This window comes from Dama dama, chromosome 1 (genome assembly GCF_033118175.1).
Source record: "Dama dama isolate Ldn47 chromosome 1, ASM3311817v1, whole genome shotgun sequence".
Lineage (NCBI taxonomy): Eukaryota > Metazoa > Chordata > Mammalia > Artiodactyla > Cervidae > Dama > Dama dama.
Window position 1 is genome coordinate 84708352 of NC_083681.1, and position 11157 is coordinate 84719508.

An 11157-nucleotide genomic window follows, 5' to 3' on the forward strand; every position below is an offset into this window, starting at 1 on the left:
GTTGCCATGTCCTAGAGACAATGTTTGGAATTAAAGTAGCTGGTCTCATCAGTTCTCCTTGAACAAGGCTGTATGACTAGCTGGTTCTGCTCATTTTCCTGATCCATTCATTGGTATACAGGCTAATTCTTAATATTATAGTGGACATGAAATTTAATAACCTTCAACAAATTGTTGTGTGAGCTATCTAATACAGTAAGAACGTGAGCGTACATCCCTGGTATCAATTTATTCCCTAAACTGCATCTATATTTGAAGTCTAGCTCACAGACACTATCTTCAGCAATCTTTGACCTTTCTACTCCTAGATGAATGCTCAAATGTGGAGTCACTCATTCACAAAACATTCAGGGTCCCTCAGGGGCTTTGAGCTGGGCCTGGACTTCTGAGAATGAATGGGTGTGGGCTAGGCTCCCAAAGCTCACAACACAGGGGCAGGCTAAACACATGATTCCAAACAGGAGAGTCACCTGTTAGAGCTCAGAGGGGGAGCTGTTACTCCTCCTGCAAGAAGGAGCATTTGAAATGATGCCCAGATGATGAGTTTCTACTCAAAAGTGGGTAATCTATGTGAAGTCCTTCTGTTATTTTCTTATTTGTTGCTTTTCAGTCATAAACCTGAGGCTTCTCAGGGGTGCGAGTTGCTTCCTCTTATTGGAGTGGGAGGCTCTGAGGTAGGGATCCTGTCTCCTTCTTCATCTTGGACTGTCCACTCTACAAACTGCCCAGCATGACCTTAAGCTTCCCTTAGTCAGATGTCTTAGCATATCCCTCCCTAGCACAGCACAGAAGAGCTGAGGTTGAAAACATCTCTCAGATGAATGATATAAAGATGTATGAATAAGCTTCATAGAACCATGGAAGTTTTAGCCAGTTTGTAAGGGGTTTAGAGAACGTGCATTGGTTTAGATTGCACTACCAGTGATACTGTGATCTCAGGCATACAATCAAATGTTTTTTACCTCATTTTCTGGATCTATAATGGTGATAGCTATATACCTACTTATAGGTACTGTAGGATTGATTTAAGGTTTAAGTAAGTTTATTCACATAAAATGCTTAAAGTCTGAAATATTATGAAAATAATGTAACAACAGAACCACCTACTACTGCTGTTGTTCTTACTAACTGTAAAGGTGGTGATGAAGATTTAAACACAACGCGTGGAATAAGGATGTTAGAAAAAACTTGGAGAATTTTTAACCTGAAAGTGGAAGTGGCACTGATGAGCCATCTGTATATGTAATGTAGGTATGTAAAGCCTTCAGAAATGAGGTATAAGTAAAATCTCAAAGCCCTGCAAGTGTTTTCTGTAAGCCGAGGCATAGATCTGGAGGACTGTGGATCCACTGAGCTGAGTTTGCCTGACACCTACTGGCTTCACAAGATAAAATAGGGACACTGTTTCTGGCCCTTAGGTAGCTTTCCTCACAGAAAAATAATGTGATTTCCATGTATTGGAAGCAAAGCGACTGACTGTAGAATTAGTATGAAGTGGTGGTTGGGAGTCTGTATGGAGAAATGTTACCAGAAAAGTGAGTTTACCTCTTGGTGGGTGTAGACCCAGAAGGTGCAACACAGCCAAAGCTCATGGGAAGGAAAAGTGTATTACTTGCAGAACCATGGAGAACACCATGGAGCTTTCCAGAGCAGGGTCTTTGTAAACCACAAAGTTGGGTAAGCTTTAATCTTTGAGTACAGGCATGTTCCGGCTTCTGTGTTGACTCAGATGGTAAACAATCTCTGCATAGCAGAAGACCCAGGTTCAACCCCTAAGTGAGGAAGATCCCAAGAGGGGGGCAGGGCAGTCCACTCCAGTATTCTTGCCTGGAGAATCCCATGGACAGAGGAGGCTGGTGGTCCATGGGGGTTGCAAAGAGTCAGACATGAGTGAGTGACGAACACTTTAACTTTCCAGGCATGTTCATTAAGGGTCTTGGGCTGTGGAAGACTCTAAGCTTCAGTTGATTGAAGTCTTGAGAGTCAGAACCAGTCACCATCAGCATCCCTTACATTCCAGCTTGTCTGGTATACATATAGATATCTATTCTTGATATAGATATAGATATCTATTCTTCTTCATATTCTTTCCCCTTATCGGTTCAATTCAGTCACTCAGTCGTGTCTGACTCTGCAGCCCTATAGACTCTAGCACGCCAGGCCTCCCTGTCTATCAGTAACTCCCGGAGTTTACCCAAACTCGTGTCCATTGAGTTGGTGATGCCATCCAACCATCTCATCCTCTGTCGTCCCCTGCTCCTCCTGCCCTCAATCTTTCTCAGCATCAGGGTCCTTTGAAATGAGTCAGCTCTTCACATAAGGTGGCCAAAGCTTTGGAGATTCAGCTTCAACATCAGTCTTTTCAATGAACACTCAGGTCTGATCTCATTTAGAATGGACTGGTTGGATCCCCTTGCAGTCCAAGGGACTCTCGAGTCTTCTCCAACACCACAGTTCAAAAGCATCCATTCTTCAGCACTCAGCTTTCTTGACAGTCCAACTCTCCCATCCATACATGACCACTGGAAAAACCATAGCCTTGACTAGACAGACCTTTGTCAGCAAAGTAACATCTCTGCTTTTTAATATACTGTCTAGGTTGGTAATAACTTTTCTTCCAAGGAGTAAATGTTTTTAATTTCATGGCTGCAGTCACCATCTGCAGTGATTTTGGAGCCCCCTGAAATAATGTCAGCCACTGTTTCCCCATCTATTTGCCATGAAGTGATGGGACCAGATGCCATGATCTTAGTTTTCTGAATGTTGAGCTTTAAGCCAACATTTTCACTCTCGTCTTTCACTTTCATCAGGAGGCTCTTTAGTTCTTCTTCACTTTCTGCCATAAGGGTTGTGCTATCTGCATTGCTGATATTTCTCCCAGCAATCTTGAATCTAGATTGTGCTTCATCCAGCGCGGTATTTCTCATGATGTACTCTGCATAGAAGTTAAATAAGCAGGGTGACAATATATAGCCTTGATATGCTCCTTTCCCGATTTGGAACCAGTCTGTTGTTCCATGTCTGGTTCTGATTGTTGCTTCTTGACCTGCATACAGATTTCTCAAGAGGGAGGTCAGGTGGTCTGGTATTCCCATCGTTTGGGAATTTTCCACAGTTTATTGTGACCCACACAGTCAAAGGCGTTGGCATAGTCAATAAAGCAGAAATAGATATTTTTTCTGGAACTCTCTTGCTTTTTCGATGATTCAGTGGATGTTGGCAATTTGATCTCTGGTTTCTCTGCCTTTTCTAAAGCCAGCTTGAAGATCTGGAAGTTCACAGTTCACGTATTGTTCAAGCCTGGCTTGGAGAATTTTGAGCATTATTTTGCTAGTGTATGAGATGAGTGCAATTGTGCAGTAGTTGGAGCATTCTTTGGCATTGCCTTTCTTTGGGATTGGAATGACAACTGACCTTTTCCAGTCCTGTGGCCACTGCTGAGTTTTCCAAATTTGCTGGCATATTGAGTGCAACACTTTCAGAGCATCATCTTTTAGGATCTGAAGTAGATCAACTGGAATTACATCACCACTACTAGCTTTGTTTGTAGTGATGTCTCCTAAGGCCCACTTGACTTCACATTCCAGGATGTCTGGCTCTAGATGAGTGATCACACCATCGTGATTATCTGGTTCATGAAGATCTTTTTTGTACAGTTCTTCTGTGTTTTCTTGCCACCCCTTCTTAATATCTTCTGCTTCTGTTAGGTCCATACCATTTCTGTCCTTTACTGAGCCCATCTTTGCGTGAAATGTTCTCATAAGCATAAGTTTTTTTTTTTTCCCCATTTATTTTTATTAGTTGGAGGTTAATTACTTTACAATATTGTAGTGGGTTTCTCCAAAGAAGAAATACAGATGGCTAACAAACACATGAAAAGATGCTCAGCATCACTCATTATCAGAGAAATGCAAATCTTAAGCATAAGTTTTAAGGGTGCTATTGCTGGAAGTGGCCACAAGGCGTCAGGACTTTTTCATTCCCAGTTGTGATTGCCTTGAAAGTGAAAACTTTCAAGTTTTAACCCAAGAGTGTAATTCAATATGGAATGTACCTGAAGAAACACCCAAAACCTTGTGTGTTCTTTCTGAGCATCCTTATTTATTTATTTTCAATTTTTAAAAATTTACTGGCAGGTCCTGTGGCATGTGGGATTTTTAGTTCCCTGACCAAGTGTCGAACCCTCACCGCCTGGATTTGAAGCACAGAATCTTAACCACTGGACTGCAGGGAAGTCCCCCTAAGCGTTATTTTTTTAAAGTAACCTTTATTTCATATTGTAGTAACATTGATATACCATGTGTTGTTGGTGGCAGGTGAACCGAGTGTATTTTCTATTTTGTTTTTGCTCAGTTGCCAAGTCAGGTCTTTTTGTAGGAGCGCTCCCTTTGCTACAGGCCCTATTATACTGGTAAGACATCTATTTGTACATGCATAAGTGTACATAAATGTAAATATCTAGGTACATCGATATGTAAATATCCAGGTAGAGATATAAATGTCTAGGTACGTAGATATACAAATGTCTACATGCATAGAAATACACATTGTAGGTACATAGATGTATAAATACTTAGGTTCATAGAGACATAAATATCTATATACATAGACATATAAATGTATATGCACATATAGACATAACTATCTATGTATATACAGATATAAATATCTATTATAGATGCATATAGACATAGATATCTATATACATAGACATGTAAATATCTGTATACACGGAGGATGTTTACACAGTGGACAATGAAGGAGACCACCTTATAGACAAAATAAGTGATACAGATAGTGGCATTTATAAGAGCATACTAGGAGAGAGAAACAAACAATTTCAAACAAAGAGAACACAGCTAAGCAAGATGCATGTGACTAGTTTTAATCTGAGGGCACTAAACCAACAAGTCCACAGGGGGTCAGTAAATGATGGCAAAGTCTGGAAGGGTGAGATAGTGAAAACAAGTTAAATGTTTCACCTTTGTTTACAAAGCGTACCTTATAAATTTTTGGATTCATACTTGTTACCTCCTTAAGTATGTATCACTTATATACCCTCATATGCCCACATCCAAACTGTTTCAACTCAAATCAAGCATAACTCCAACTTGTTGCAACTCTAGTAAGTCAACTGTTGGAGTTTCATGAAAAAGACACATTGTGATTCTTTTGTATAGACCAGTAATGTTTAGGGTTTCTGTCTAATTTTTTTTTTTTTTTTTTTGGGGGGGGGGTCTTTAAAGATCGTGTAAAATTTCAACACTTCTCCCTGCTTCAGCTTGTTCTGATTCAATTGACATTGGAAAAGTTATGGAAGGAGTGTTTAATATAATCTGAACTCACCAGGTATCTATTGTTTGGTGTACATAAAGATCTGAGAAATAGGCTTCGATGGATGTAAAAATAAATATTGTGGATATAGAACATAATTAGAAATTGCGAGAGTCATTTGACCAGAGAGCAATCACAATGGATCCACTTCATCTCCCAAACCCATGAGGACAAGTTTATCTTGGTAATAATATCAGCAACTGAAGAGTTAAAATGTTTAAAAGTTGTTGCTGAAGGATAAGACACCAGGATTCTTGGCCTCCGGAGGAGACGAATTCAATCCAGGGCCAGAGACGAGGGTGGATCGCTCAGAGCTTTTGTGTAATAAAGTTTTATTAAAATATAAAGGAGATAGAGAAAGTTTCTGACATAGGCATCAGAAGGGGGCAAAAGAGTACCCCCCTCCTTCTCTTTAGCTGTATGTTATATAGTCACTCACAGTCTCTTAATGAAAAGAAAGGGGTGTCATAAAATTTAGAGTGGCACCAGATAATTCATCCCTGCCCATAAAACGATTGAGTTGAATCTTGTAGAAGGGCAGAATACCAACAAATAGTTTCATTTACATAGATTAGAGGAAGAATACCTGAGTAAGTAGGTTGGGCCATTTGGTGGAACCAACTTGAAGATAGAGTCTGGGCTTCATTAACATAGCTTAAGACAATATTTCCATAAGAAAAAGAAATGTATTGGTTAACTCAAGGTTTGAGAGTAGTTAGCTTCAGGTGAAATCACCTGTCATGGCAACACAGCATTTTAAGAGAAACCTCCTTTTAAATTTGTATAGAGAAGAAAAATATCGCTGGTTTTTTTCCTCCTGCTGCTTAAGAGAGATAAAAATGTCTGGCACTTGCAGCCTCTTTCCTCCATTTGGAGACCCCTGGCTTTCCTGCCTGTTACCCTCTCAGTGTTATCACTGTGAAAAATGATTATGAAAAGAAATCTATGGAATGTTTTCATAGATAGGATGCAACTTTCCAAGAGGCTTTAAATTTCAGGTGAATGTTTCATTATTTGAAATCTTGAGTGGATTACAGACTATGTAAGTTTCATAGACTGTTCAAAGTTACATTCTCTTCCATCCGGGACTGAATCCATTACCTTTTGGTTCATGCACTTGTGACACACTTCATCAGCTTAGAAACAATCTGTGTTGGAGAGTGTCCTAAACCAATGTGTGCGTACTAGCTGCAGGTCTGACAAGAAACATTCACTCTCATGTTGTTGTAGTTGCTGCTCAGTGGCTAAGTTGTGTCTGACTCTTTGTGACCCCATGGACTGCAGCACGCCAGGAATCCCTGCCCATCACCAACTCCCGAAGCTTGCTCAAATTCATGACAGTTGAGTCAGTGATGCCATCCAACCATCTCTTCCTCTGTCATCCCCTTCTCCATTTGCCTTCAACCTTTCCCAGCATCAGGGTCTTTTCCAGTGGGTCGGCTCTTCACATGAGGGGGCCAAAGGATGGGAGCTTTGGTTTCAACGACAGTCCTTCCTATGAATGTTCAGGACTGATTTCCTTTAGGATTGACTGGTTTGATCTCCTCGCAGACCCAGGGACTCTCAAGAGTCTTCTCTAGCACCACAGGTCAAAAGCGTTAGTTCTTCAGTGCTCTGCCTTCTTTGTGGTCCTACCCTCACATCCGTACATGACTACTGCAAAAACCAGTAGCTTTTACTCTGACATATGGGATATCAAATTTGTTTTTACATATTGCCTGCTATATTTAGGCTCTGGGTTCATACTTCATGTACCCATGTAGTGTTGTATTTAAATCCAGTTTGAAACAGAGCTTTATTTGAAGAATGTTTTGCCCACCAGCAGCGTTCTATTCTCACCAGCACCTCTTACCTTGCTGTGACATCTCAAAACTCAGAAACTCTTACATGTTGATATGAATATCAATTTCATTTTAGCAGAGTTTAAACACAGAAGTGACAAAATCAGGGTGCCTATTTTATCAGGTTTCTCCAGGGAGAAAATTGAAGCTTAATGTTGTTCAGTTGCTCAGTCGTGTCCAACTCTTTGCAACCGCATAGACTGCAGCATGCAGGGCTTCCCTGTCCTTCACCATCTACCAGAGTTTGCTCAAACTCCTGTTCATTATGTTGGTGATACTATCCAAACATCTCATCCTCTGTCATCCCCTTCTCCTCCTGCACTCAGTCTTTGAAGTTGAAATTGTTAGAAGGCAGAGTTCATACAGCTTATGAGCTCCTTGACTCAATTTTTTTTGCAAGAATTTTCTTATGTATTTTTTCAAGTGTGACCTTTCATTCATATAATAGCAAATAACAGAATTAGAAGAAACCAGTTTGAAACAATGGATTGTTTCTCTCCTGACAATCTGAACACAAAGGAACCAGTGGGAACCGCAAAGATCTGGGGGCCAAGCTTTTAAGAATATTTTAGGTTGGCAAATACTAACTAGTATGCTTTCCAGTTCAACAGTTTTTATTCTGGTACAGAATATCCTTTTCTAGAAGGCTTCCAGTGTCGCTGCCTCCTGCTGGAAGCATGGGAGAAGGAATCAGGGCACTTTCTGTCTGTCCTTACAAGACACTGGACTCAACTCTAAGAAATCCCAGATCTTCCCTGGATCCTGACCACCACAGCCAGAGATACTGGTAACAGTTTTGTTTTGCCTGTTAAAGTGTTTAATGACAAAGGTTCTTTCAGTTTCCTGATGTGGGTGACATGTGGGGCCCAGTGATGATTTTTTCTTTAAGAAACTTACTTGCTAGTTCCCACCTGAGGGTGAGGCCCCTGTCCAATGATGAGAGACCTGTGCCTCCAGGGAGAGCAACTTTACGCTAGTTTAAACCTGACCAAGTTCTGTCTGCATGGTAGATTTAGACCTCTCTGTCTTGTCTGGGATTTTCCCTGGTGGCTTAGATGGTGAAGAATCTGCATGCAGTGCAGGAGACCTGGGTTCATTTCTGGATTGGGAAGATCCCACGGAGAAGGGAATGGTAACCTAGTCCAGTATTCTTGGCTGCAGAATCCCATGGACAGAGGAGGCTGGAGGTCTACAATCCATGTGGTCAGAAACAGTCAGACATGTCTGAAGGATGAACACTTTGACTTTTCAATCCTGTCTGCACTGATTATGTTTAGACAGGACATCTTGCTTTCTGCAATGAGAATATTGACACCTGACCATGTTCTGTATGCACGAGGACGTGGAGACCTGGGTGCGGACTGGGCCTGGCCTCCGTCCTGGAAAACTCCGTGCCTGTGTCTGAATGTCAGTGCTCAGAGGTCTGGGGTCTGGAGCTGAGGTGGGCCTCTCTGGGTAATGTGCCCTGCTCTGAGTGGGGTTCCATGGCCCTCCCAGGGTCAGTGCTGCAGTAGGGCTCTTAGTCTATCCTCCAGCCAGGGTCACCTGCCCTGAGGCTCATGGAGACTCCTCAGGTGGGCTACTTGGTAATTATTCCAGTTTTTCAGCGCATTCAGTTTGAGTAGGGAGGCAGGTTCACCTGGCTCATTGATTCCAGGGTACAAGGATCAGGCAAAAAACCAACGGGCAGCAGGTGAGGTTGCTATGTGATCTCCTTCCCGTCGGCTGTCCCTGCTCAGCAGACACCAGACCTGCCCCTCGTCTTCTAACCCCGCACCTGGTGTGTTTTCTCAACACCTCAGTGTGAAAAAAAAGAATGGAGCCCACTGGAACCAAGGCAGTGTCTTCAACATTATCGTGACAACTGTAAAAACAGTTAGTATCAGACAGAACCAAAGGGCAGGAGAGGAGGACTTCTGTGGGACTAGAGAAGCTTCCAGGAACCCAGTCGTTTCCGCCTTTGGGGCTCAGCCATCAGGGACCTAGTGTCCTAACCAAGAGTCGTGCGGCCCCAGATGCTGGGTTTGGGGACCGTGTGGGTCTCACCCTATCCACACGGGTCCGGGTCCTGTGCCCAGAGACCCCGTGTCTGCTCTTCACCTCTGTGTGTCTTGCCCCTTGGAGATCCCCAACATCTGAATGGAGGGTGTTGCCCTGATTCATCAGTGGTCTTTCTTTTCTTAATCTTGTGACATTCACATGAGGTCAGGCACCATTGAATGGGTTGCTGCTCTGTGTTCTGCTGGGTGAAAACCTTTGGCGGTGTCATATTAATATCATGGTGTATCACAGACCTAATCTGCAGGGTTGACACTGTCTGGGGTCCCCTAGATGGATCTTCTGTAATTTAATTTTTATTTTCTATTGGAGTCAGGTTGATTTCCATTGTTTTATTAGTTTTAGCTGTACAGGAACTTAATTTGATTTTACATTGTAGTGAATCTATTCTTTTTCCATTTTTTTCCTCATATAGATTATTACAGTCTCTTTAGTAGAGTTCCCTGTTCTTTTCACCAGGTCCTATTTGCTTATCAATTTGTTAGATGTTAGTGTGTATATAAATCCTAAACTCTTAATTATCATTTCTTTATAACTTTGTTTTGATACTCATAATTTGATTTTCGCAGGCTGTGAAGTTCGTTTTGTACATTAGGTCATTGCTATGAATTTATAGATTCTGCCCGTAAGTGATATCTCATGATATTTGTCTTTCTGGGAAGGTCAGTTTCACTGATGAGAAGTAAGAGTAAAAGCCTTGTGTGGCCATTTATACACGTCCTTACTTAGAGAACCAATGATTAGGCTACATTTGCACGGTCAGGACACCACAGCTGTTTAACGATTGTCACTGGGCACGCAGTGCCTCTAGTACTAGTGATGCTAGAGAGGATGATTTTGGTAAACAGGCAGGGTTTATGTTTGCCGAGTTCTTTTTCCTCCTTTCATCTTTGCTTGAGTGAATGCCTCTGTTGGGTTAACAGTGCAATTAATAACCTAACATTAGATTATTTTTATTTACTGTTCACCATCAAGGAGTAATACTGGTTGCTGACACGAACTTGTGCAAGGAGTCTTAGGGAGTTTTATGGTTTTCCTTTTCAGGTTTACAAGACCAGAAGCATGGGTATACTACGAAGACTTCTCTTCATTTTAGATTATTTTAGGTAATGCTAGTTACTGGCATTGATAGTAGGATAAGGAAAAACATATAATAGATACTAGTTGACCAGTGATGATAAAGGGATGTTCTACTGGTTGTCCTCCAATTCATGCGAGTGTTAAGAGGTTCACTACTAGAATTCAGAATAGGCACTGGCTGAATGGTCAGAATGTCATGCTTTGTTGTTTGCATGTGTGAAGTAATGGCATTAATACTAAGATTAGGATAGAAAAGATTCGGGCTGAAATTCTGCCTAGTTTGTTAGGGCTTGATTGTAGGAACTGCATATGTGAATAAGAAGTCTCATTCTGGCTTGATGTGTGAAGGTGTGTTGAGAGGTTTGCCGGGGTGTAGCTATCTGGGTCTCCTAGTAGGTCAGGTGAAAATAGGACTAGTATTTTTAATCCCAGAACTAGTAACAAGGCACCCAAGATGTCTTTCAATGTATAATATAGATGAAATGGGATCTTGTCTATATCAGAGGAAATTCCTACTGAGTTATTTGATCCTGTTTCATGGAGAGATAGTAAGTGGACTATGGTAAGTGCTGCAATAAATGAGCTTGTAGAGAAGGGGAACCAACCATGTTACTAGTTGGTCATAATTAATTGTTATTACAGAAATTACTTGTGGAAATTTAAATTATGCTGGTGAGTAAGGTGATAAGGAAAGAGGAAATACAGTGTGATTAGCCCCTTTAGATCTGATACTAATATAGACATTTTTATTTGAATAAGGGAGGTCCTTTTTGGCAAAATACCCCCACATCAGATTCAGTCTAGAAGGGGGATGCTGACTTTTGGCTGGTTAAGTTTAAATAAG